This window comes from Puma concolor, chromosome B3 (genome assembly GCF_028749965.1).
Source record: "Puma concolor isolate L17-30 chromosome B3, mPumCon1.1.hap2, whole genome shotgun sequence".
In the NCBI taxonomy this organism is placed as follows: Eukaryota; Metazoa; Chordata; class Mammalia; order Carnivora; family Felidae; genus Puma; species Puma concolor.
Window position 1 is genome coordinate 4810679 of NC_141672.1, and position 24917 is coordinate 4835595.

A 24917-nucleotide genomic window follows, 5' to 3' on the forward strand; every position below is an offset into this window, starting at 1 on the left:
GTCTGTACTTAGTCTGGAGGGAGAGACACCGAACGGGGGCAGGGTGCGGACCCCTGGTGGTGCCTCTGGGCCAGGAAACGACTGGGTGTCGGGAGACAACGGGGACACACGGCCTCACATATCCTGAGTGCTTGTGGTCACAGTGTTGTGCAAAGTTCTGGAACCCGGTGCTTGTCAGGATGTACCCGTGTGTGCAAGGCCGCGGAACAAATCTTGGGTCTGCAAGTCTAGGGCTCCAAGCAGCAAGGGGAAACCAGAGGCAAAACCATGAAACTTTTACTGAAAAAATAAATGCTTTCAGAGACGTGCTTCGCGCCCCTGGCCAGTGCCCTCTGGTTTTCTTTTTTCTCAGGGCGGGGTGAGTGAGGGCTGGGAGGAGTGGGGTGGGGGGGTGGCAGGGGTTGAGGGGGGGGTCAAAGGTGCAAAAACACTTTGAAAACCGACCTGGAAACAGTTGCTGGGGATCTTAAATCATGGATCAGCCAAGATGCACAACGAAAAAAATGTGTGACCGTGAAAGAGACACATTCAAGATCGCGTGTTTCCCGTCTTCAGTGCTCGCAGAAACAGGCCCGTTCGCAGGGGTGGGAGGCGGCGGGGGAGGGGCCCGGAGCGGCAAAGGGCTCTTGGAAGATGCCACTCGGGAGAGCCATGTGTAGACAGCGCGTCCAACTGCCCTATGGATGGTTTCAGAGCCTGCGGGGAAGAGAAAAAACAACCTTGTGAATATTGCCAGAATGGTATCTGAATAAACAGCGTGGACAGCTGCTCCTTGCCAGAGAGCCAAAGACATTCTGCTGTTGTCCGTGAAGAAAATGCATCTGACGAGGGACCGGTTCAGCAGGAGCTGGGCGGCCCTGAAGGGCCAGCAGGAGCTGGGCGCCGCCCCCCTGCCCCCGCCAGAGGCCCCCAAGGACCTCCGAGCCCCACCTTGAGAGCCCCTGCTTTCAGCTGATGGGGCTGTTTCTGAATTTGGGGTTCTGCATTCCCCCTCTAAGAGAAAGTGCTAATTGCATATGGAAGCAGAAAGCTGTCCCCCTGGGAGCTGCAGTCTGGCTCCATGAGAGAGCCCCCCAGGGGGGCCTGATGTCCCCTGTGTGGGCAGGTCGGGGTTGGGGGGGGGGGGGGCGGGAAGCCTCAGGACGTGAATCCCCAGAGGCCTGGGGTGGGGGGCGGGCTAGAGCCTGGGGTCTCCGGGTTGCTGACCGGCCCAAAGGTCAGAGCCACACGATATGAGAGCCCGCTTGCTCCCTCTGGAACAAGAGCCTGGTCTCTCGGTCGGCAAGATGCCTAGGGATTAATTAGTTTAATTGGTCCCTGCTTTGGGCCAAATAGTCAATGTCAAAAGAGAAAAGTAAAAGATACTTTCCCATTTGGGAAGACAAAAACTGTCCCTGCTAATGGCGGAGGGTGGTAATAACAACAAAAAGCCTTTGCTGGAGTTGACTTGAATGGCCTGGGAAGGCAGCGGGACCCTGGCAGGGACCCCTGTCGCATACCAAGCAGAGACGCGGGGCCTTGTGGGAAAAGAGGGCCGACACTGCGAAGGCCGGGCTCAGGAATGCCCGCTGCCCCCGGTGCCACCCCAGGCTCGGCACGGGCATCTCCGGCCACACAAGCCTCCTTATCGGGGGGTTCTGCCCCGCCGGGAGGGCCCCCAGCCTCAGGTGCAGGAGGAGACAGGCCCCGAGAGCCCAGGCCGGCCTGCACCGGCTGAGGCCCTGGCCTCCTGCTTGTGTGCATTGGCGGTTGTGGTTCTGGGGAGCCTTGCAGGGAGATGGGCTTGAACTAGATCCGAGGCTGTTGTTAAGAGGCACAAGGACTTGGGGCCCCCGGGGGGTTCAGCCGATTGGGCGTCCGACTTTGGCTCGGGTCAGGATCTCCCGCTCTGCGGGTTTGAGCCCCACGTCGGGCTCTGTGCTGACAGCTGGAACCTGCTTCGGATTCGGCGTCTCCCTCTCTCTCCACCCCTCCCCCGCTCACGCTCTGTCTCTCAAAAATGAATAAACATGAAGAAAATTAAAAAAAAAAGATGCACAAGGACATGTCTGGTGGGTGGAGGGGTGGTGGGGGAGGGGCCAGAGCCCAAAGCCAAAGTTCCGGCCAGCCGTGTGTCCTTCGGCAAAGTCACCTGGACGCTCTGGGCTCGTGCAGCGTTGCTCAGCTGTGTGACTTAGGCACATTCAGCCCGAGACTGCGCCTGCATCGTGAGGACGGCGAGCAGGAAGCTCACTGTCACAGCAGGCCCGAGGCGGGCGGCTCTCAGTCCCGGCCGATTGGTGACCAGGGCGTGCCACGGAGGAGGCTTGGGGAGTGGTCCCCTGTGTGCCTTCTGGATCAAGGAGCATTGACAATATAAAGGTTAGGAAACGCGTTCGGGGAACAAAACACAGTGACTCTAAAAATCGAACTGGATCTCTTCTGTTTCTACTCTACTGAGTCAAGGTAGAAAATATTTACCTTTGTTGTTTTACAAGTAGTGGCCCGTGGCCAGATGAAATGGGGACTTTGGTCCACGGAGCTGAGAGGGCAGAGGAGGAGGAAGCCCCTCCTGGATGCTCGCCCCGCGCAGCTACCGCGGAGAGCCAGGAACCCAGAGCGCAGGCCGTTGGTGTGTTTGTTACTTTGTTTTTAATTGTGGTAAAATATATTAATATTTCCTTAAAGAAATTTTAATGATTATTTATTTATTTTTGTTTGAGCGAGAGAAAGAGCACAAGTGGAGGAGGGGCGGAGAGAGGGGGAGACACAGAATCTGAAACAGGCTCCAGGCTCCGAGCTGTCTGCACAGAGCCTGACACGGGGCTCAAACCCATGAGCCATGAGATCATGACCTGAGCCGAAGTTGGACACTCAATCGACTGAGCCACCCAGGCGCCCCTAATGTTTATTTATTTTTGAGAGAGAGAGAGAGAGAGAAACAGAGTGAGCGGGAAAGGGGCAGAGAGAGAGGGAGACACAGAATATGAAGTAGGCTCCAGGCTCCGAGCTGTCCGCACAGAGCCCGACGCGGGGCTCGAACCCACGAACTGCGAGATCATGACCTGAGCCGAAGTCGGACGCTCAACCGACTGAGCCACCCGGGCGCCCCAAGTACATTTGCAGTATTGTACAAGCACTGCCACCATCCATCCCCAGAACTTTTACATTTTTCAAAACACTAACTCCCCTGTGCCCCTCCCCGGACCCTGGCTCCCCCATGCTGCTTTCCGTCTTCATGAATTTGCGTACTCTAGACACCTTGTGTGAATAGAGTCACACGATGTTCTTTTGTGACTGCTCGTGTCACTCAGCATGACGTCCTCCAGGCTCATCCATGTGTAGCAGGTGTCGGAACTCCCTCCTTTTTATGACTGCATAATATTCCATCTCGTGTATCCATTCATCTGCCTGAGGGAAGCTTGGGTTGATTTGCACTTTGTCTCTTGTGAATAGTGCTGCTGTGAATATGGGTATTTAAGGTTGCTTTTTTTTCCCCCCTCAATTATTTTGAGTATATCCTCAGAAGTGGAACTCCTGGATTATAGGACAATTCTATGTTTAATTATTTTAAAAAAATTATTTATTTTGAGAGAGAGAGACAGAGAGCATGAGCAGGGGAGGGCCAGAGAGAGAGGGAGAGAGAGAGAATTCCACCTCGGGACTCGATCCCATGAACCACGAGATCATGACCTGTGCTGAAACCAAGAGTCAGGCGCTCACTGGCTCAACCATGCAGGCGCCCCTTTATGTTTAGTTTTTAAAGGAACCACGCTTTGCACCATTTTGAATGCCCACCGGTGGTGTAGTGGCTTCCAGTTTCTCCACATCCTCACCAACATTTGTTATTCTCCATTTTTAAGTGACTGTTTTCTTCTATCCATCCCAGTGGTTGTGCAGTGGTATCTTACTGACTTTGCTTTGCACTTTCCCTGACGACTAATGAGGCTGAGCATCTTTTCAGGGGCTGTTCGGTCATTTCTGTAACTTCTTTGCAGCACTGTCTGTTCAAGTCCTTTGCCCGTTTTTGAATCGGGCGGCTTATTGTTTGGTGGTTGGGTTGTATTTGCGTCACGTTCGACTTTAAAAATATCACACGAAAGGTGGCTTGTCTTCATCACGGAATTTTTGGTGCCTCCTTCAATTCTGCACCTGGGGGGAGTACCTCTTTGCTCACCTGCCTTCCAGCTCTGTGTCTTTGGGGAGGAAAATTCTTGGGTAAGTCCCTTGGAGGGGAGGGTGACCCTCAAGGCGGGGGAACTCCAGGCAAGGAAGAGAGTGTGGGGTTCCGGGGGTCTGGCAGGAAGGGGGACGGGAAGGGCCGAGGAAGGTCTGAGTCCTGGTGTCCTCATGGCCATGATGGAAGAGCCCCTCCCCTCCAACCTTCGGTAGAGACTGTGCTCAGACACGGGCCGTCCATATGTGGTTTCTTATGGAAAGACAAGGGGTTGAGTTCCACATTTGGGCCGCTTGGGAGAGGGAAATGGGCAGCAGCAAATGTAGTGTTGGGAACGGACACCGAGGTGACCGGGAGAAGCCAAGTGCTTGGCAATGCTAGCTTGTCAGGGAGGCGCTTGTGTGCACCAACAGATCTAGCTTCCATGGGGAGGGAGACCCCAGAGACAATGCAGACTCTTCCTCCTACGTGCTGAGCTTTCTCCTGCCCGTGTGGCCGTGGTGTGTCCACAGCATCCAGGAAGATGGGTCTGATTGAGACGCCCGTTCCCCAAGCTCAAACCGCACCTCTTTTCCAAAGGACTCGTGTTGCTTCCTGCATCCGGGCCACTGTGTGGCGTAGCCATCACCACAACTGTGCCCAGAGGCAGTGGCAATGCGTTCCTAACTCTCCAAGTAACGGAGAGGACCTCACAGAGTCTCACCCGACTCCATCCCAACCACAGCACCATTAACACCGAGCCTTAACCACCTGTTCAGGCTCCTGGACAGCATTCTGAGCAGCGTGGTTATCCAGCTCGGTAAAACATACCGGTTGGCTCTTCTACTCAATTACAGAAGTGCTCTTTCCAGGAGGCCCAGCTGAGACCACGTCCAAATTTGACGGGAACTCTAACTCTGCAAATCCGACAGGTTCAATAAGTCCCAAGTAGGATAAATACAAAGAGAGCCACACCAACACACATCACGGTGAATTTTCAGAAAGCAGAGTTGGAGAGAAAATCCCAAAAGCAGCCAGAGAAGAATGAGACATGCAGAGGGGACAATACAAAAATGACAGCGGTATTCTTTTTGGAAACAACGCAAGCCAGGAGTCAACGGGGTGACGTCTTTAAAATAGTGAAAGAAGCCGTTAATCTAGACTTCTATTACTCTGCAAAAACATCTTTCAGAAATGAAGGCAATATCGTTTTTAAGACACCAACAGAATGGCACTACAAGAAACGTGAAAGAAAGTTCTTCAAGAAGAAAGAAAATGATGTCAGGTGGAAAGCTGGATTTGCAAAAAGTGGTGAAGAGTATTGGAAATGGAATTGGAACATACATAGGTAAATGTAAAAAAAATTTTTTTTTAACAAACAAAAGCCCACTTTAAGAGTAATTGTTTGCAGTTATGTTTGTGGCATTCTGGTGGCTCCTAAATGTTATTAAAAATAAAATAAAAACTTGATGAAATATATTGACATTATAGGTGTCATATACTCTCATTCCATCCAAATACAAATAGAACCTTAATAAAAATAAACCCTTCTGACCTGTTCCCCAAAGGAAATAATGTTTGGTGTGGATCCTTCTACACGTTTTGTGTATTAAACATAAACATATGAAAACATATATGGGGCATAAATTGCTATTGTCCATGAAATCTTTCACACTATTCTGCTATATGTATTTAAAAAACTTATTAAAATAGTTTTCAACTTTTAATTTCCTTAAGAGACAATTGCCTACTTAATACCAAATATCAACAAGGTAACATTTTGCATATCGAGAAGTAGAAGTGGGGCGCCTGGGTGGCTCAGTCGGTTAAACATCCAACTTCGGCTCAGGTCATGATCTCCAGGTTTGTGGGTTCGAGCCCCGTGTCGGGCTCTGTGCTGACAGCTGGGAGCCTGGAGCCTGCTTCGGATTCTGTCTCCCTCTCTCTCTCTGCCCCTCCCCCGCTCACGCTCTGTCTCTCTCTCTCTCTCGAAGATGAATAAACATTAAAAAAAAGAGAGAAAAGTATGATCTATGGCAACCATGGCACAATAGACAGGAGAGTTGGAATGAAGCATGTTGCTTCAGGATACTTGTGTCACACATGACCTTGTGTAACATTTGGAACTAGACTCTGAGAAGTTAAATACGCATATTTTGAATCCTGGAGCAAATCCTAAAAATTAGAACAAAGAGATATAGTTTATTAGATATTAGTGGGGAAGATAGAATGAAAATTAATCCCAAAGAAGGAAGAAGAAAGGGAAAAAGGAACCGATGGGACGAATAGAAAACAGATACAAACATGCTAGAATTAAACCCAGCGATGCTGACAATTGTATTAGGTAAACGTCTAAACCATAAAGGTCTAAATACTCCAATAAAAGGCAGAGATTGTGACACTGGATACAAAAACAAGGCCCAACTATATGTTGCCTACAAGAAACCCATTTTAGGGGCACCTGGGTGGCTCAGTCGATCAGGTGCCCCACTCTTGGTTTCAGCCCAGGTCATGATCTCAGGGTTGTGGGATCAAGCTCTGTGCTGGGAGTGGGGACTGCTTGGGATTCTCTCTTTCCTTCCCTCTGCCCCACTTGAGCATGTGCTCTCTCTCTCTTTCTCTCTCTCTCTCTCTCTCTCCCTCTCTCTCAAAAAATAAAAGAAACCCATTTTTAATATACAAAAGTCAATTACGTATTTATATGTAGCATATATATGTGAATATATATAGTATACAGACTATATATATACTACAAACTAGCAAAGAACATTGGGTAATCAAAATTAAACAGTAATTTACTCCAAATGAATCATATAATCAAATGCCAATCATATGAATGGCATCATGTGATGACATTATATAATCACGTAAAAAGCAAAAGGATGGGGGAATGTTGAAAAGCTATTGGAGCCAATCTGAGAGAGCTTCCAATGGCCAAAGCTAGAACAATTTAAGCAGTGGAATAAACAATGGCAATTCTGAAGTATAATTCAAAGAATAAAGTAAATGTCTGTTAGTCCATGCTGATAAAATTAATAATGGGATAACCGCATACATGGGAAAAAGGGAGCAACAACCTAGAGAATTCCAGCTAACTGTCAAAGGAATGAGGGTAACAGAAGAATCACCGTTATAATTCCACAGAAGTAATGGAGGCAAGATGCACTAGTGGATGTTAAAATTAGCGGGCAAAAGTTTAAGAAGAAACAGAGTATTTGCTTAGTCTCGAAGTGTCTCCCACCCCAAACTTACTAATGAAAAGAAAAAATAGTATAATACCATGCAGGAATCTCCAAGTGATTATGAACTACCCACTATGATGCATATCACCCCAGTGATGTTCTTCTTGATAATGCTTAACCTCAAATAATCATGGGGAAACATCAGACAAAGCCAGCTTGAGGGGCAGTCTACAAAACACCTAACCATTACTCTTCAAAAGTGTCAAGTGATGAAAGACAGGAATACTGAACAACTGTCACAGATTGTAGGAGACTAAGGAGATGTGTCAACTAAATATGATGTGGGATCTTGGAGTCAAAAAGAACACTAGTGGAAAAATTGGTAAAATCTAAACAAAGTCTGTAGTTTAGTAAAGAGTATCATACCAATGTTAATGTCTCAGTTTTCAAAATTGTACCATGATTTAGGTATTAACATTAAGGGAAGGTGAGTGAAGGTTATATGGCAACTCGCTGTACTCTTTTAGCAACTCTTCGGATATTTTAAAATTATCTCAAAATTAAAAAGCTTAAAAATAATACCATTTACAATAGCATAAAATGTATGAAATGCCTAGGGATTTACTTCACAAAATATATACAAGACTGTATGCCAAAATTTATAAAGCAGTCCTGGGAGAGATTAAAAGTGGCACAAAGAAATAAAGAGATATACCATGTTCATGCATCCAAAGACTCAATATTATTAGATTTCAATTCTTTTTTTTTTTTTTAATTTGAGCGAGAGAGAGCAGGGGAGAGGGGCAGAGGTGGGGGAAAGAGAGAGAATCCTAAGTAGGCTTCATGCTCAGCACAGAGCCCAATGCAGGGCTTGATCCCATGATCCTGGGATCATGACCCAAGCTGAAATCGAGAGACTGACACTCAACTGACTGAGCCACCCAGGTGCCCCTCAATCCTGTCTTCAATGAGCTATAGATTCAACATAATCCCAATTACAATTACAGCCTGTCTTTTTTGTAGAAATTGACAAGGTGATCCTAAAATTTAAATGGAAATGCAAAAGACCTAGAATAGCCAAAGCAATTTTCAAAAAAGAACAAAGTGGGAGGATTTAGACTATTGAATTTTAAGACCTATTTTAAAGCAATAGTATGATATTGACCTAAGGATAGATATCTAGATCAATGGAATAGAATAGAGAACCCAGAAATGGATCCATGTATATATGACCAATTGATTTTTTAAAGAAGGGCCAAGGTAAATCATTGGGAAAAGCAAAATCTTTAACACAAATGTTGGTGCAACAGTGGGATATCCATATATAAAAAATATAAACCTCAACCCCTACCTCACATCATACACAAAAATTAACTTGAAAGGGATCACAGTCCTAAACATAAAGGCCAAAAAATAGAAAACTTCTAGAAAATATAGAAAAAGTATTTGTGACCTTGGGGTAGGCGAAGGTTTCTTAATAAGACCCAAACAACCAAAAACATAAAAGTAAAACTTGGCCAAATGGTGGTCATCAAAATGAACAGCATCTGTATTTCAAGGGACCTGTTAAGAAAATGAACAGATGAACCACAGCCTGCGAGCACAGGTTTGCAATACACCCACATGATAAAGGACTTTATCAGAATAAATAAGAACATTTTTGCAACTCTAGGATAAGACAAACAGTGCCTCATCAGAAAAAGCTTTGAGCAGCTACTCCACGGAAGAAGATACGCAAATGACTAATCTCCTCGTTGTTCCCCCTGCCTGGCTTGCTCTCCCTCCATACTCTGTTCCGCTCACTCCCTCCCTTACTTCAAGTCTTTGCCCAGCTTTCACCCTCTCAGTGAGACCTTCCCTCACATTTTAGTAGCTACTACACTCTGCCCCAACCTCTCCCACCACACACATACCTGAGATCTTCTTTCTGCATGCTCTTTTCTTTTCTTTAATACTTTTTTTTAAAAAACATTTATTTAGTTTTGAGAGACAGGGAGAGACAGAGCACAAGTGGGGGAAGGGTAGAAAGAGAAGGAGACACAGAATCCAAAGCAGGCTCCAGGCTCCGAGCTGTCAGCACAGAGCCTGACGTGGGGCCCGAACCCATGAACCGTGAGATCATGACCTGAGCCGAAATCAGACACTTAACTGACTAAGCCACCCAGGCGCCCTGAGGGCTTAATATTATTAATAAGATTTTCATAGGCCAGTTGTTTTGGTTCTTTTTCAAGTTTATTTGGTCTTTTTTGAAAGTACTTTGCTAACTGCCCATTGTCCGGTTTCTTGATTTCAGTTCTTGAAACACTAAGAAAAAGTTTATTTAAGTTTCCTACTCAGTAATTGCATTTATTTGTTGAATTTGGGGGTTCTAACTTGGGATTGTGATTTCCTGTTCAATGGGTCGGTATTTGTGGGAATCCTATGAGGTCAGGTTGAGGGGGATTTGAGTTTGTTTCCACTAACTGGACCTTATCAGAAATACCTTTAAGTTGTTTTACAGTTTGGGATTTCCTGGATCACAAAGATGGTGTAAATCCAACCCCCCCCCCAACTCTTGTGAAGTAAGGACTGTGGATATGAATTCTCAGAAGAGATGAGTTTTCTCCGCCTAGGCCCCAATAGTGATGAACAAGTTACCTTGTTACCCTGCTTGCTATCTCTTTTTGCCAGGTGTATCAGTCGGGGTAGCCTATGTTCTGCTTCAGTAACAAATAGTCCCTCTTACTGGTTCAACCTAACAGAGACTTATTTCTTGTTCTTGAAGCTCTTACGAAGTTTGCAGGGAATCTGAGCAACTCTCCAGGCAACTGTCTGCCACAGAGTAACTCAATGATCCAGGTTTCCTCAATCTCAACACAGCTCTGCTATCTGGGTGCACGGCATCCATGGGCACCGAGGGACTGGGAGGAGAGACGACCCTGGAGAGTCTGGCATGGGCTGTTGATTGCTTTAGTCTAGAAGCGGCTCACATCTCTCTTTCTCAGCACCTTTTGGCCAGAACCAGTCACAAGGACAGGCTAATTAAGAAGGGGCAGGGAACCTATTCATCTGTGTCTGAAGGGAGGAACACTGAATCAGGGAGGGGGGGAACTAGCTCTGAGCTGTCAACGCAGAGCCCGACACGGGGCTCGAACTCACGAACGGTGAGATCACGACCTGAGCTGAAGTTGGGGGCTTAACAGACTGAGCCACCCAGGCGCCCGACCCCTCTTCTTTCCACAAGCTAAGTTGCATTTTGCAAACGACGTTTACTGCCTTTTATGTAGCATCCCCAGGCATTCATTGTAGGAGGTAAGTATTCATATTACGTTATAGATGAGGAAAGAGGCAGAAAGCTTCAGTAACCTGCCTGGGGACACACATGGGGGGGTCCTGGAGCCTTGCTTCTCAGCCGGCCCGTCTGACCCCCACGGCCAGCTCCTTCCGCTGACCTTCCTTGGGACGGAGAGGGATGGTGTCTGGCAAAGAGTCCCGGTGCAGGCTTCCCGGAGGGGGCAACCTTTGACCGGGTCTGTAAGGATGTGAGGTTGGGGTGTGAGTGGACCCAGAGACACATGTTGGCCGCTCCATAAATATTTGCCGAATAAATGAATACGTGAATAGCCCGCTAGAGGAAAGAGGATGAATAATGCTGTTGGTAAAGCGTGAGTCAGTTTCTTGCAACGGCTCGTGTTTGACCCAGAGTTTTTCTACCTGCTCTTGCCTAACTTCCCAAGCTAAACAAACCGGGAAAACACTCGCAGGAGCGCCAGGGACGGAGTCTCTCCTGCAGGCTCAGCCCTGGCAGTTACCTAACATGACAAGCCTGTCTGAGCCCTCAGCAGAAGCGGCCCGGAGGACTGGGAGGTCAGCCCTGACGCCCACACCGAGACTGTCATCGCGATGGCTCGAGTCCCCGGGCCGTCCCGCCAGTGCACCCAGGAGAAGCAAAAGCAAACAGGGAAATTCTGGGTTGAGCCTGGACTTGGGTCAGATCCCGTTCGTAAACACCCTCCCTTGTGTTTAGTGCAGTGAGGGAACCTGAGCCCCCGGCTAGGAGAATGAGATCCAGAAAGGGCCGGGAGGCGGCCGTCCGGGGACACCCAGCGAGCACGCCTCGGGTGGTCAGTGGGGGGCCAGGGGGTGCAGAGCGCTCAGGGCGAGGTGGTGGGGGCCGGATGCCTTTCAAGTACTTCCAGTTTCAGGGAACGAGAGCACTTGCGGAGGGTAATCAAGAGGTCATGTTGGCAGACTCCTGCCGAGGCTCTCTTGGGAACGTTTAGAAGATGGAAATACTGTTGTCTTGCTCAGACGGCTAGGATGTTTCACAGAAGCCGGCTTTTCCTTATCGATCTCCTGCTGGGGGCCGGGCTCGCGTTAGCGCTGTCACACCGATGAACTCAGGCCGTCCTCATCAAAGCCTGCACAGCAGCCCTCATTACCCCCGGTGCCCACACGAGGGATCGAAGGTGCTCTGGTTAAGTGAGTTGTTTCAGGTCACTTAGCCGGGAAGTGTGGCCTGGGGACCCTGCTTCTCCATTAGGTGCGGCGGGCACGGCGTGAGAATGTCTGTCCCAACACCATTCTCTTAGGGGCTCGTGCACATCTATTGGATTTTGCTTAAAGCTGAAACATGGCGAAGTATTTGAAGGTTTATAAAAGAAAAAAATTTTATATTATTTTTATTTATTATTTTTTTAAATGTTTATTTTTGGGAGAGACAGAGACAGAGAGGCAGAACGTGAGTGGGGGAGGGGCAGAGAAAAAGGGAGACACAGAATCCAAAGAAGCAGGCTCCAGGCTCCGAGCTGTCAGCACAGAGCCCGACGTGGGGCCCGAACTCACGGACCGTGAGATCGTGACCTGAGCTGAAGTCGGACGCTGAGTCGCCCAGGCGCCCCAAAGAAAATTTTAAATATGGATATTATTATGGTGTGGCCACGAAAGTCACAACGCAGCTCGGAGGGATTTTAACTCGGCCTGGCTCCCCCAGAGCCTGCCCAGGTCCTCGGGAGGTCTAGGAAGGGCGTGTGACTGGTGCGTCTGGGGCACCTGACATCAAACACAACTCCATTGAAGGGCGCTCCCCTTTTCCCAGCCCCCACGCATGACGTAACATTGCTGTTCCTGCCTGTAGTTGGGGGTGGGGGGCGCCCAAGACAGGCTTCTAAAGATGGGAAGTACCGAGCAGTGGTGATCCGCCCTTCTGCTTATGCAGTCGGTCGCACCGTGGTCTTGGTTTTTTTTGAATAAACTGTCCATCGTAGAACAATTTCAGATTTATGGAGAAGTTGCAGAGACAGTACGGAGTTCCCGTGCACCCCCCGGCCAGTTTCCCTGTGGCTAACACTGTGTGTTACTGCAGCACGATGCCATTACCAACCAGCCGACATCGGTCCATTGTTGACTCCAGACTGGATTTGGATTTCCCTGGTTTTCCCACCGATATTCTCTCTCCGTTCCAGCATCCGAGCTGGGCAACGAACTCTGCATGGTTGTCTTGTCTGGTCCATATCGTTTTTCGAAAACCTGCTCTGCCGGGCGGAGCTTCGGCCGCGGTCCAGTTCGTGGTCCAGAGGGTGACGTAGACGGGGGCCCAACGCCCGCGTCGTCGTGAAAGGCTCGAAGGACGACGTGGCCTGGACACCGGCAGCTTCCCCTGGGAGGATTAGCAAAGGCAGGCCTGCAGCGCTTTGGGCTTTGAAAGGAGGGCGCTTGATGGAAAAGCCAGCTTGAATAATAACACCGAGCACTGTATTTTGATGGGATAATTGTTTTATATTTGTAAAGATTCTTAATTATCTCCAGCAAATGCATTTAGCTCACTTGGTAATTGAATTAAGGAAAATGTCTTTTCAAGCGTTGTGAGTCGTTGCCATAATAAAAAAGAATAACTTAAAAACGCTTCCCCACATGACCTAGACAGGCTCGTTATTACCGAAGGCTGAGTAATTCCATTAAGGACCCAGCCGGCTGTAATATAACAGGTATTCTAGAGATGCCGAGTTAAAATGACAAGAGACAATGGAAATTTCCTTCCTTTGGGGACCCCTCGATGGTCCCCCATGTACAGCCGGTCTTCCCGTCCTGGGCCTGGGGCACACCGCCATTTTTGTGACGTGTGACGCACCGCACGGTGACCGTCTCAGGGTCTGTCCCCTACCCCTTTTACTGCCCCCGTGTGTGTCTCGAGAGCTGGGACTGCATCCGGCCCACTTAGGTAGCGCAAAAAAGAAGCCTGTTTGGCACCTCCCGAACCGAGTTCTTCCACGGCTTTGAACGTTTCTTCAGAAAGCACCCTCTCGACGTTTTATCTTTGGCTGGACACGCTTTTTAGCTTATGGGGTTGCAAACGCCCAGGTCACCGGAATGCTGGCCGCGAGGGCCTGGGCTGGGGGGGGCGGTCCACAGCATCAAGGACACGGTGTCTCGATGGCCCGAATCCCCGGGCTTGGCAGGCAGCTTGGGGGGGGGGGGTGGGACGTGGGGAGGGCCCCGGAGGAACCCAGACAGAATGGCCCCGAACTTGGACCAGTGTTCATCCTGGAGTTTATTGCATCATAAACGTGTCTCGACTTTCGCGGCCGCTTCCTGGCCCTTGCACGGCCCAGGTGAGCGTTCTGCTGATTAGGGAGTCGCCTCCCCCACCCCCATATTGCCTGTCTGAGGTCACGGAAGGAGCGAAGCCGCTCTTGTGTCTGGTTGGACTTCTCGAAGGGGTGAAACCGACCCATGGGGGTGCGGTGGAGGAGGCCGGCTCCCCGGTTCTCTCAGAGGTGCGTGAATTCAACAAGTGATCATGAAGTGCCCGCTATGCCCAGACACTGGGCTGGGCTCTGCTGATATGGCGGGGAGCCAGCCAGACAGGCCACTTAAGGCACAGAGTCTACAGTCCAGGGCGGAGACCGACACGGAACGGGGGAACGAAACGAGAAGCGGGGTAACTGTACACTGATAAGCGTTATCCTCTAGAGCAATAAATTGGGGGTGCGACGGAGGTGCTGGTGGGGCTGGGAGGCACTGCCCACGCGCTGGGCACCGAGCTGAGCCCGTCATCACCAGGGCAGCCCTGGGCCCACTCCTTACGGAGACTGTCACGGCGGGCGGCCTCTCCCTCACCATTCTCGACTTTTCTCCTCTCTTCCTCCTCTCCCCGTCACCTTCCCACGCCAAAGCCAGCGTGCCCCATGGTCCCGGCACAGGCAGGAAGATCACGTTGTCCCAGTGCCAACTGCCCCACCGCCGTTTCACGTCCTAGTTCGGATGCTCGGACAGAGAGCCGCCCGTCCAGCCTAGGCGCGGACTGTCCCGGGTGGGGACCGGTCTGGTGCAATCAGCTGAGCTGGGTGCAGAATGAGGGAGCCGGGACGTGGGAGCAGGGGCTGTGGGTGTGACGGGCACAGCATGGGTGTGGGTGGCCCAGGCTGCAGAGGGGCGTGAGGCTGGGATGGAGTCCTGCTCGGCGAGACCTGACATCTCGGCAGCTCAGCTAAGCGGTGCCCCACACCCTACTTACCTGCGTGCGCTCCTGCCCCGTGGAGGGACCCCGATCCTCCGCTCCGGGCTTCTCTGCTCTCCCTGCTCGGACCACCCCCCGGAAGTGTCCTGCCCTGCCTGGGGCAGGAAACGGGAAGTGATTTTGTAACTTCTGTAACGACGGACAGATGTAAGGGCTATTCTGCTGCCCGTAGTGATGGTTCCAAAGGGCGGCTCTGGGAGGGTTCTCGTTCTCCATTTTTATAGAATTCCACATCCCTTTGGAATCTTGGGATTACAAAACAGCCACCGAGAAATCATGCACCCCATTAACATCGAGACTTTTATGTATTTACAAGTCAGCTTAAATTTTTACCAAGAGAGGTTTTCAAAATGTAACATGTGTTAGTCACTGCGTGAATTGCGAAACCAAGGGAATATCTCCAAAGTGCTGGCCTTGACAATGTAATCTGGCAAGGCTTGGGGACGAATAAAAATAACACTTCTCAGCATCGCTGTCTCAAAGGGTAGGAGGGATCTGGAGCCCTCCCCAAGCCCATAGGTAGTCGGTTTGCCTGAGCAGGACGGTGGCCAGTCAGCCGGCGGTAGCGGGAAGAGAGTGTGTCTGGGGAGTCGGGGGTCCTGGCGTGAGTTCTAAGTCTGCCACTCACTGGCCAGGTGACCTCGGGCCTTTGCCAGGCCCCGCTGAGCACGGAGAGGTGCCCAAGGTGGGGCCCGCAGTGACAGGACCCTCCCCCTCCGCTCCACTGACTCCCAGGCGACTTAAAAGCCAGAGGCATGGGTGCCCATCCCCACACCGACGTCCAGGCGGCCTCAAGGGCCGTGTCTGGGAGGACGGAGGGAGGTGGCGCCCGCAGCTGTGCCCCTAGCTTGGTTTCTAAACACAACAACCCTGCACCTCCCCGCTGAGCCGCGAGCCCGCAGGTGGCCTGATGAACACGTGGTTTCTGGATGTGACATGAAAGTTAGCATTTGCGCTCGTTGTCTGGGTTCCGCGGGTTTGTTTTTCTTGCTGTCGCGGTCCTGAAATGTTCCCAACCATGTTTACGTCGAGGCGGGATGCAGGGAAGCGGGGCGCTGCTGTTCCGGGATCTGCGGGGCCCTGCCCACCCCAGCCTCCCGCAAAGTGCCAGCGGCCGCCGCAGCTGGGGTCCAGAGTCAGCCGGGTGCACGGCCCACAGAGGCGTCCGGGGCACCTGGCTCCCACCCGCCTCACCTCTGCGGGCGTCCATCGACAGCGCCAGCCACATCACACCTTCTCTGTGGAGTGCCCCCGTCCGTCGGGCACGCCAGCTTTCAGGGGAACACACAGGAATGATATCTGATCCTCGCTGCCACCGGGGAGTGGGGGCCGGGATTGTTCCCATTCCACAGATGACAAAACAGAGGCTTGGGAGCGGCTTGCTGGCCCCAGGTCACGCAGAGCTGGGGTCACAAGTGGTCATCATTTCTAGTCTGAACACCCCTCTCCTGCTGTCCGTGCTTGGAGGATGTTGTCCTCAGTTCCTCACCACAATACGGGGACGGCCTGGAGCCTGCCTGACGATGCCAACTGGGGCCCAGGGAGGGCCACCTGGGCCTCCCTTTTGGCTCCGACCGTGTGCCACCTAGCCACACCCGCCCTGCTCTCCGGCACTGCTTTGGAAATCGCTGGCGTCTTGCTTGCCCGTCACTGTGAACTCCGGGAGGACGGGAGGCCCAGGCTGGTGGCCTCGGGCCCGGTCGGGGCTTGCCACGCACTGGACTCTCAACCTTGCCTGTTGACCGGTGGCTCGTTGTTATCCCCGGAGGCTGGGTTCCACGTGTCTGGCCACAGGAGGCCAGCCCCCCCACCCCCCCACCCCGACTGCCCCCAGGTCCTTGGCTGGCCAGCATTTCAAATGATATTGTTTCATATTAAATTATTTTAAATTCCACGGACACTGGTTTCACAATCAAATAATTCGATCTTGTTTACAAATGGAATTTTTACTTTTTGACGGTTTCTAGCTTTGCTGGGCTGGATGGTCAGTGAAAGCCTGTCCTCCCATGCCCTCCCGCCCACCTCTGCTGCCTTCCCTGGGACACCGTGGAGCCCGGGAACGGCTCTGGCCGCTGTGGACGAAGCTGCCCCTTCACTGCATGAGGGGAACAGAGTGGGGGGCTCTCTGGGCCTCCCCGGCCTCTCCCACCCTCCAGCTTCCTCCATGAGAAAACCCACAAACAACAGAATTGGAGGGGCCTTTGGCACCTGCCATCCCCATGCCTCTTTTTATAGATCAGGAAACTGAGGTGCAAAACCCCAGCCCTGCGGCCGGCCCAGGACTCAGAGGCAAGGGGGGGGGGGCGCTGTTGCAAACATCCCTCTTCGTCCTCCTGAATCCCTGCCAGCTTGCACGACTACTTGGGGCTAAAGAGACACAGAAATGGAAAGACATGACCAGTGACCTCTAGAGGCTTGCAATCTGGGTGCTGGGGTGGGGACGAGGCGACAAAAGGTGGGGCACGATGGGGCCCGTGGCTCGGTGACCATAGGAGGGAGCAAAGGGCCCCAGAGGGCCAGGTGGGATGGAGACAGCAGGAAGAGCACAGGGAACAGCGTCTGCAAAGCCACGGACATGGCTGAGCTTGGTGGTTGCGGCCCGAACCCTTTCAGGCAGATGATGAGACCAGGCACGTGAATGTCCTCAGCAGTGTGCTGAATGTCCATCTTTCCCAGCGAGTTGCCTTGTCCCCCTGGAGGCTGTCTCCTCACCCGGCGGTGCCACTTTCACTGGAAACAGGTTTGCAGCCTCTCTTCTGGAACCTTCTCTAGGCCAGTAATGGTGCAGGGGAAGATGGGCTTCGTTGTTTTGTGGTCACTCGGATGGATGACCTGGGTTGGCCCGGCAGCAGCCCCGCTGGGCTTGGCTCAGAATGGCATCTGGCTGTTTCCACGAGTTGCCGGCTCTCTGAGGTCAGAGCCGGACCTGCTGAGGAGGCCACACAACGGGCTGTCTCCACAGGCACCCCCTCCCCCGAAAGGGGCCGAGGCGGGCGTCCCAGCCAGCCCCGGGGCTGCAGAGGGAAAAGCTGGCTGATAATGTCCCGGCCAAAAGGCCGGCATTCATTCTATCAAATGTCCTGGGAGACGAATACCAGGCAGGGCCTGAGGGTCACCGAGGAACCGGCTGCCGCTGTGGCTCCTGCCCCTCCCCCGGGGTCCCTGAGACGTCCCTCAGCCCTGGAGCCCACTCCCCGTCTCTGTGTCTCTGCCGCATCACTGTGGCTCTGTGGTCCCGCGATGCCTCGCCAGGCTGTCCCCGAGGTGGCGACCTCGGGCCAGACTGGAAACTGCCCAGACCACAGCGGTCCCAGGGCTAGTGGGTTTTCGGAGATGGGACGTTCATCCTCGTCGATGGAAGTGTAAATCCGGCCAAACCGAAAATGCGTACACAGCTTGGGCCGGAATCGACACTTCTAGGCCTCTAACTCCCCTGTGCCGTGGTATCGGTGACCGGGGGAGGGCGGGCCCGTGGATCCGAAGGCTCCTAATCAAGAGGGAGGTATGTCTGCCCGCATGCGCTGGGATGGACGGAGCTCTAAAATAAACAAGGCAAAGAAAGCGAGACGCCAAAGTCTGATACATCTTGCGTTTAAAAAAGGGTTAGAAATAGACGGTGATGCGCTCCGTGGGCGAATTCGCCAGAACTGCTGGTACCTGTTGGGAGCCCTCCTCTGGGTGCGTGTGTGCCCATAACTCACCGGGTCCTTCGAAGGCCTGGGAGGTGGGTATTACCTTTTGGCCACCTTTGCGGATGAAGACACCAAGGCCTGGGGGGGGGGGGGGGGGCGGTGAAGGGCCTGTTCGGGGGTGTGGGGTGCGGGCCGCGAGCCCGAGCCCCTGCGTGTTCTGTGGCTGGCGGTGAGGACTCGGGCGGGGAGGGGGCCGGGGGCTGTCGGCTTTCACCGCTGACCTCTTCCTCTGCAGGTTCTTTCCGGCTGCGGGCGTGACTTCATTTCGGGAAATGTCAACAGGGGCATTCTGGAAGGGTAATCATCGCTTTGAATTCCTTTACTGTGTCTTCCTGTGTTAAAGAGAGAAACGCGGTCGTGTCGTTTAAAAAGCCCAACCCCCCTTCCCCCACAAAGAGAACACCGAGTCTCTAGGAAGAGAACTGAAGACAGCAATGGGATTCCAGAAGGGGAAGCCGGGTCTCCGGGGGGCCCACTGGTGCTTGCTTACAGGCCAGTTCTATCTCCCATGGTTTCCAGAACACGGGAGGTGGAAGGCCCTTGAGCGAGGTCTATTCCAATGCCTCATTTTATGGGTGAGCAAAGTGAGGCCAAGAGAGGGCCTGCCTTGTTCTAGGTGTCCCCTGGGCCCATGTGGCCCCCATGCCAGGTCCAGGCCCACTGGGGGGCTTCCTTCATCCTGGTGTCTGTCCACTTGCAGAAGGGGGGTCTTCTCTTCTACCCAGGGTCCGCCCTGATGCTCTGAAGCAGAAGCTGGGGAGGTGGACACCAATTATTTCTCTGCCGTAGCTGCTCGGTAGCCGAGTCAAAGCTCCCAAGGAGCTATGTTGAGTCCCAGACGGAATGTGAAGAGTACTGGGTCTCCTGTAGGCCTGGTCCCCCACCGGCTGCCTCCCTTGTACCACCCCGGCTCCAATCCAGCATATGCTTGAGCCAGCAGTCGCTTCCCTGCACCTCGCGTGGCTGTTGCGAGGGTGACGTTGCCATCGGTGACACAGGTATCCCGGCAGCCTGGAGCGGAAGGGCCACTTCAGGCTCTCACGAGGGCCAAATTGCCGTGGGCGGCGGTGGGATGGGAGGCGACCGGCTCTGCCCTCGGCGAGCTCCGCGCCCCTGCCAGGGGACTCCTCCTCCCCCTCGGTTTCCCCATCTGTAGAACAACGGGGGTGGTGTGGACGACGTCAGGCCTTGACAATGGTCTTGTTCCTGGGCTCGCTCCCGCTTCGGGTTAGGGGGAGGACAGACCAGTGCGTCTCGGGGACCCTGGTCCTGTCTCTGTGAAGACCAGCTCACCCGATCTCTGGCCAGTCTCCTGACGGTCACCTGGGAAACAGGGGGCTCCGGCCCCAGGCCTCCTACTGGTTGGTGACCTTGGCTTTTAGACCCTTGGAGAAACTCAGTCATGGAGGGTACTCGTAAAGACAAAGGTCTTCATTTTGCAGAGAGGAAATCAGACTGTGAAGGGCCGTGAAGGCAGCAGCGTCTGTCCAGCAGCCCCCCTGCAAGACCTGGTTCGCATCCCATGTGCTTCCCTCACAAGGCAGACCCCTCACCCCCGGGGGCTGGACTTAGGGCAGCAATATTGCCCCGTCCCCACTGGAACCTTCCTTCATTTTTGATGCCCGTCCCCTTGCAAAGGGGGTCTTCTCTCCTATGTGGGCCCCCAAGCTCGATCCCTCATTTCCCCGAACCAGTCCTTCTAGCAGCTGCCTAACAAGGGAGGGCGCAGGTGCAGGGGCTGGGGTGACCAAGGAGCCTAGACTCCTTGGGAAGTGTGTGCATAGCCTGGTTCTTCCACAGTGATGGTGGGACGGACCCGGTGGCCCAGGGTCTAGAACACAGACGTGGTCTTGGCCATCTGTATGGGGCACCTGGCCCCTAGCTCCTCCTGGTCTCATTTGGGACCTCGTCTCTGGCCTCCACCCCGCGCACAGCCATGACCCCTGGGGACTGAGTGCGGACAGGGCTTTGGGTGTAGACCCGGTACTGAGTCAGACACACCTCCTGGGAAACTTTGTCCTGCCCGTGGCCAGGGCTGGTGGGGGGCACAGGCGTGGCCGGTCAGTGTAAGAATGCTACTCAGGCTGGCTTAAATAGGTGAATGCGCTGGTTCCTGAGACTAAGGTGTCCAAAGTTCATCTGGACCCAACGGCTCAAATGATGCCACCGCATGCGTCTGTCTTTCTGCACTCAGCTTTCCTCCAGACCCTTTCACTGTGCGGCGGGGCTTCCCCCACAAGGTGGCAAGGTCACTCCACAGGTCATTCTGCCATTCAGCAATCTCAGTGCCCACGCAGTGCCCGATCTGACTCTGATTTGGCCCGACCCTGCCCTTGGGTCCACTCCTGAGTGGACAACCAGTGTGCAGAGAAGTGGCAGGTGACATTGGGCCAGCCCCGCTCAACCAGAAGGACCACAGTGGGGAAGGGAAACCTGGGGTTTGGGGCCAACAGAAGCACAGATGTCTATACAGCACGCAAACCAGCACCAGTGAAGAGAGGGCTCTGGAGGGATAGCCAGTCTGTGGGGAGGCCACACATCACGGGGACAGGAAGACAGGCTGGCAGCCGCTCTCTCCAAGGCCCCACCCCCTCCCCGTTTCCCTGCGGACCCTGGCTTGCCACGCAGCATCGCTGCCCTGACTTGAGACAACAGAAGGCAGTGTGGACACCCCTGGCCTGGCTCGTCAGGAAGTCCCCGGCCGCTCTGTTGAGGCCATCTCAGTCATGAAGCAAACTTTGTCTTCACACACCAGGGCCGCTCAAGTTGCACAGGGCGCTTCTTTCTTCAGAGCGTGTGGGGGTTGTACTGGGTCGAGTCGTGTCCCCTCCCAAATTTACATCCACCCAGAACCTCAGAATGTGCACTTATTTGGAAGTAGGGCCTTTGCAGAAGCAATGAGGTCATGTAAGCCCTAAACCCAATGGTGGTGTCCTCGTGAGGAGCAGAGAAGAGACACAGAGGCTCTGGGCATGTGTGTGTGTGTGTGTGTGTGTGTGTGTGTGTGTGTGTGTGTGTGTATGAGACAATGGAGGCAGGGTTTGGAGCAGTGCAGCTACAAGCCAACGACACCCAGGGCCACCAGAAGCTGGAAGAGGCCGGGAAGGATCCTCCCCTAAAGCTTTCAGAGGAAGCGTGTCCCTGCAGACACCTTGGTTTCAGACTCGTGGCCTCCAGAAATGTGACAGAGTATCTACTGTATGAAGTCCGCCAGCTTGCGGCCACTCGTTATGGGAGCGCTAGGAAGTGAATACAGGTGTCTGGGGGGATCTGGGTGGGGCGACAGGCCAGTGTGTCTGGGCTAGAGGGCGGTACCAGGGCCGGGGTCCTCACCCTATGCCATTTTGACATTCAGTGTCAGTCCCTTCCCGGTGCTGCTGGGGCCCCTGTCACCCTTTTAAGGATGTGGGACCCTGCATCCCATCGTCTGGAGCCTAGCCTGCCTCCCATGTACCCACCTCTTCCCCAGCCCTGGTCTCGTCCAGCCCCTGAAACCCCAGGGCCTCCCTTCAGTGTGGGCTGATGAAGGGACAATGAGAGGCCCCTGGGGGCACAGAGGATTACTGTGGGGCAGGGGACGTGACCGAAAACCTGCGGTTTAATGCATGGAGACATCCCCTCATCTGCATCTGTGGGATCTCGGGGCCCCAGGCTCAGGTCCGTCTGATTCAGTTGCTGTGCTTAGTTCAACTTCTTGAAAGACTCCAACGGCTGGGGCTGGGCTGGAGCGTGGAGCTCTGTGCACGGAGCGTGGCCTGGAAGGCATCCTTGCTGGGTACCCACTGAGCCAACTGGGCTGGGGAAGGGGGCTTCTTCAGACAAGGTGAGGCATGACGGTACTAACACACAGCAAATGCTTAGCTCAGATTGCTGTGCTCCGCTGGATGCTCAGAATGGCGTGTAAATCACACCCTTCATGACTATCTGGGTTACATTCTCCAGTTTGCAGCCAAAGACACGGGCTTGCGTTAAACGCTTGCCATGTTTAACCAGCCAGAACAGAAGCCAAGAAACTTTCCGCCAGGTCTTACCAGGCTTATCAACTGGCTGTGTGACCTTGGGCCAGTCCTGTCCCTCTCTGAACCACTATGGTCTTCTCTTAAAACAAGGGGCTCAGGCCAGATGCTATCCGAGGGATTTCCTACTTCCGTAGGTCCATGACTGTAGTAGACTCCAAACTAGGTGTGCTTCGAACTAAAGTTCGGGGGCACGCTTTGAGCGTCTTGCTCGGAGTTGTAATTCAGCAAGCTCTGGGCAGGGTGGACAGGCAGACCTGGCCACAGGGTCCCAATTTCCCCTGGCACCTGCCGCTGTTGGGCGTTCTTTTGCTTTGGGGTTTTTGTGTCCTTAAGGATACGAACATTAATACACACTAAAGTAGAACATTGGAGGTTTACACTGGCAGAAAACTTCAGATGAAAATATATTGGGGGAGGTGCTGGGTAGAGGGCAGTGACCAGGGTGACAGGTTGGCGAGAAGGGAAAAAAAATAAAATGCATCCAAAGTCCAGTGAGCAGGGGGGCAGAAAGCAAGGGTGAAGGGAACACGAGGTGAGCGGGGCATGTGTGACAGCAAAGCGGGCCAGCAGCAGGATGGGAGGGCGGGGTCCCCACCCCTCCGAGGAACCCGCTCACCTCTGTGCAACCTGTCTGTCTGCCTTGCGAGGCCAGCCTCATCATCTCTGATTATCCAGGGCCCGACGGCCAATGGAGCTCAAAGAACTTTCTAGAATGCTTGCACACCTAGTGAAGAGCTGTCCAGCAGAAGCAATGCCCGGATGAGGCAGGTGGACAGATGGGAGCGCTCACTCATGGATGCTGAAGGAGAAGCACACACCTAAGCCGACCATCACGGGGGACCAGAAGCCCGGGTCTGTGGCACCTGCTTTCCAGCGCCCAGGTCCCCGGGGTCAGAACGAGCCTCAGAAGGCGTCTTGCACTGGCCCTAAGGGTGGCTTGGAGGGCGACGCTGGGTCAGCCGGTGCCGGGAAGCTCACTCCTGTATGTGGACAGTTTTCTTCACGGGACAACAGGCGTATGTGTGTGTGTGTGTGTGTGCACCTGCATGCATGGGGAGTGGGGGTGCAGGCGCCTCCCCACTGTGCGGTTCGAAGCCTCTGGCTGGAGCAAGCTTGGAGAACGACCCTGAGCCCCGTCAGCGCTTTAGGTTTCAGCTCCAGGGCCCGGGGGCTCTGCCGCGCAGGCAGATGGGCAGTGGAGGCCACAAGGAAGCTGTGGTGGGGTGTCCGCCGCTCTCAGTCTCCCCCGTGAGGCCCGAGAGGGAGGAAAACAGTAGGCCAGAACAGCTGGATCGTACAAGAGCAGCTTCAAAGCGATAAAAAGCTGTCAGATGAACCAAACAAGTAAAAGGGAAAATCCTTACAAGGGAAAGTTGACTCCGAAGGACAGATTGCAAAAGCCAGAGACGGGGCTGGCCCCGCAGAGCAGCCGTGGACGTGCAGGTCCCTCGGACACTCTGAACTGCCGCGACCTGCTGCAGCCCTGAGAGGCGGGGCGGAGGGGGCCGGGGTGGGAGAGGGGCCCCGCAGCGCCCGTGGACTCCTGGGTAGACAAGGCTGCAGGGCCAGAGACACCCCACCATTCTTTTTCAGTTCGTCTGCCACTTGCCCCTTGCTGTAGCCAGACCAGCTCCTTCCTGCTCCCCTGTACTGCACCGGGTCCCGGATCAGGCCTCTGCATGCACAGGTGCCAGAACATTCCTCCAGAGCTTTGCTGCCACCTTCGTTTTTGACACCACCTTCCCTGGCCACCTGGTCCACAGCTGCCTGCTCCCAGACGGCCCATCCCTGCCACAGCCCCCACACTGCCTGTCTGTCTCCCGCTAGATCACTGGCTGTGGGCGGGGATCTGGGTGTCTGGAGAAGGGCTCGGTCCCACAGAAGGTCTCTGTCTGTTTCAGGGGACAGGGAGCTTCCCTGCACGGCATCCTCCCACCTTAAGGCCATGGAAGATTCAGAAAGCCTGAAAAAAACTTGAGGGGAAGAGCCTTTCACAGACAACTTCCATCGGTTTCCAGTCTCTGTGTTTCCAGAAAATTCTATTACCTGGCTCAAGTGTAAGTGAGCCATCTGTTTCCTGATGTCCGTATACTGATTACAGGAAGGCTGCAGTGGTTAATGTGTGTGAAAGTAAGTTGCAAGTGTGTGTGTGTATGCATGAGTGTGTGTAAGTGTGTGCACGCATGAGGGTGTGTGTGTGTGTGTGTGTATGTACATGCGTGCGTATGTGCAGAAGATGTGAGGGCAGCTACTCCTGGTCTCACGTCTGACTTCATCACTGAAGTGGCGAGCGGCCCGATGGGGGGGTGCGGGAAGACTGTGGTTCTGCCCCCAAGGAGGTGGCTGTTCAAGGGAAAATGAAGTCAGCCCTCCCAGGACTGAGGAGGTGAA

General features: G+C 53.5%; 2 long non-coding RNA genes across 4 annotated transcripts; one reads left to right on the plus strand and one right to left on the minus strand.

Moving 5' to 3' along the window:
- Positions 1-261: 261 nt before the first annotated feature.
- Positions 262-18874, minus strand: LOC147579688 (uncharacterized). Of its 3 annotated transcripts, XR_015252021.1 has the most exons (3): positions 18729-18874; positions 17528-17744; positions 262-696 (listed from the first exon to the last, which is right to left on the minus strand). It is a non-coding gene; the product is annotated as an uncharacterized LOC147579688 (long non-coding RNA). The 3 variants fall into 3 exon arrangements; XR_015252020.1 differs by lacking the exon at positions 262-696 and having other exon boundaries at positions 16743-17741; XR_015252019.1 differs by lacking the exon at positions 262-696 and having other exon boundaries at positions 16743-17744.
- A 162-nt stretch (positions 18875-19036) lies between these two features.
- On the plus strand, positions 19037-24645 carry LOC147579689 (uncharacterized). The gene is made up of 2 exons (XR_015251791.1): positions 19037-19082; positions 24428-24645. It is a non-coding gene; the product is annotated as an uncharacterized LOC147579689 (long non-coding RNA).
- The last annotated feature ends 272 nt before the right edge of the window (positions 24646-24917 follow it).